This window comes from Pinus tabuliformis, chromosome Q, assembly GCF_031772625.1.
Source record: "Pinus tabuliformis cultivar Carrire ecotype Pingquan chromosome Q, CPIR1, whole genome shotgun sequence".
In the NCBI taxonomy this organism is placed as follows: domain Eukaryota; kingdom Viridiplantae; phylum Streptophyta; class Pinopsida; order Pinales; family Pinaceae; genus Pinus; species Pinus tabuliformis.
Genome location: NC_142296.1, coordinates 734,820,054 through 734,822,619, shown reverse-complemented (window position 1 = coordinate 734,822,619; position 2,566 = coordinate 734,820,054).

Here is a 2,566-nt window from a genome sequence, read left to right as displayed (position 1 = left end):
TTTCCTTGTAAAATGTTGTAATTTCATAGTCAATATGGGTTGTTCATAAGGCAGAGATCTGATGGTAGAAGTTATGTTTAATTTAGGGTTTTTTTCCCTAGAAGGAAATGCCTCGCTATATATGAGGGAATTGTATTGCATCTATGTAGATCTGTATTCTGAGTGAGGAAGAGAGAGGAGATTGAGAGCGAAGAGGGAATTACAAGGGATCTGCTGTAGGTTGTATTTATTCAGTTTGCTAGATAATATAAATGGAAGGACTGGCTGTTTCTCCGTGGACATAGCCCAAACTAGGTGAACCACGTATATCTGTGTCTCTCTTGTTTTATGCGTTTTCTGTGTTTATATTTCTGCAATATTTTATGTGTTCCATTGCTTTGTAATATATAATTTTCTAACACCTTGTTCATGAAAAGCGAGTCTAACTCCTCCAGATGTATTTTTCAATTCTTTAATCGTTAAGGCTTCAACACTAAGCTTTAGTTAAAGATATAGTACCTACCATCCTCTTGATCGATCAACACACATTCCAAGCTAATTCAAGTTAGTTGTTTCGATTAGGGATGAGGGGTATATTGGTGCACAAGTAATATAGATGTCAGAGTCTTAGTTTCATCTCTGGTGTTGCTCCACTGCTAGAAGGCCTGAACAGTACCCTAGCGGAGTCACGTAGGGACACAAGCATCGCTTCGCTGCCAGCAAGCCTGGTCAGTACCCCGATGGAGTTACTCACATCACCTCTTTGCGTAGGAAGCCTTTCTATTCTTTTGCCTTATTCATTTTTTTCATTTTTCATTTTTTGTTTTTTCAATTAACTGTGCATAGGAACTTATTTATTTCAGAGGCAGAAGAGGGATCCTGACTTACTGAGAGAAGAAGAGGTTTTCCCTTCAGAGAAGTGTTTTATGTATACCTTTGACAATACTTCTTAAGGTTTTCCCTGTCAGCTTACTCTACTTGACTGAGCTGACAAGGGTTAACCCAAAAGAACCAATTAGAGTAGGTAGTACTAGTTAAAGTGCAAGCATTGTGTTTTCACCAGTACTCACTCTGAACATAATGTATTTTGCATCAGGGTATCATTGACTGAAGACAACAAGCTCTTTCATAAAGAGAGAGGACAACAGATAACCAAGTGTTGATAGTTGTACGAGTCCTCTTGTATCTCACCTTGCTTGTCTCAAGAGCCATAAATGGTTTCATCTGAACCTAACCTAAGTGTTATAGCACCATTTAACACTCTTGGTATATGTGATGCTTTGTTTATGGCCTAGGGCAACCTGTTCTTCCAGACTTGGTCCAAATATATAAAAAAACAGTCCCTGTACGCTACTTTGCCTTGAGCTAAAAGCATGTACACGCGAGTCAGTCAATACCAACCCGCATATATGTATTAAAACACTTAAAAAAATTAAATTTCCTTAATTATGGGTGGAGTTCATGGGTTTCACCTGTTGATTACCTCCTATTTCCCATGGCCCAACTGTTTCCCAACCAAAAAACTAATTGGGAGAGGTATAAATAGACCTCTATGGGAAGGCCTTAGGGAGAGAAGAGATAGGGTTATTATATTGAGATTATCCCTTACTGAGTCTGATTAATCCCTGTGCCTCATGCACTTCCCCAAGCTTCAGGAAACCTTTGTTTCCTTGATTATAGATATCCTTCCTTTTGCTTGAGATATCATGGTGTTGGTGATGGAAGAAGATTGTTAAAGGCTAGGATAGGACGAATCTAGAGGACAATTTCGTTTGGACCCAGAGAAAGACTCAGGTGAATTCTCTCCATGTTATTTATAGCTTACCGCAATAAAAGAAATGTTGTCTTGTTTCCGAAAGTAACTATGTTTATGCATCAAATTATGTTTTAATTCATATATGAATGTCGTTTTGATGTATGATAAATGAGTTGTTTATATGATATAAAGTCAATTTCGTGAACATTCTTTACTTATATACTGCTATGTATGTTTGAATTGAATGATTTTCAGGTTTGAAGAACATCGGGAGTTGTGGAGGGTCTAAACCCTGCAGGACCTACTCGAACGAAGGAAATCCGGGTATGGTCACTCTTACGTAGTTTGATAATAGAAGCATCTTGCCTGAGCTGTATGAGTATTTCTTGTTGTAGTTTGCTTCTGCTCTGTTGGGGTTCTAACCCAAAGACCTAGGGTGCTTTCACCCAAAACAGAATTGGTGACTCCACTGGGGATAATAATCTTGTTATTCCTGGTTTGGTTTGTTCATTCTCAATCAAGGCTCAATCTTTGGTTTTCTTGTGGTTACAGTCTTATTTGGTTTACTAGACTCCTAGGCTTCAAGTCTGATCTTTTGGATCAGACTTTGTTTTTTATTTTTTCTTGCAAAGCTTTGTATACGCTTTTTACTTTGTTTATAGTAGCATATACACGCTTGTTTTTGTAAAGTGAACTCACATATATGTGAGTTTCCTATGTCATAAGCACGTGTGCACGCTTTTGTGTTTGAACACAATCGCGTATGAAAATTTTTTCATTGTTTTTTCAAATCTTTTAGCCCAGATAGATTTGTTGGCTGGTCTTTTATGT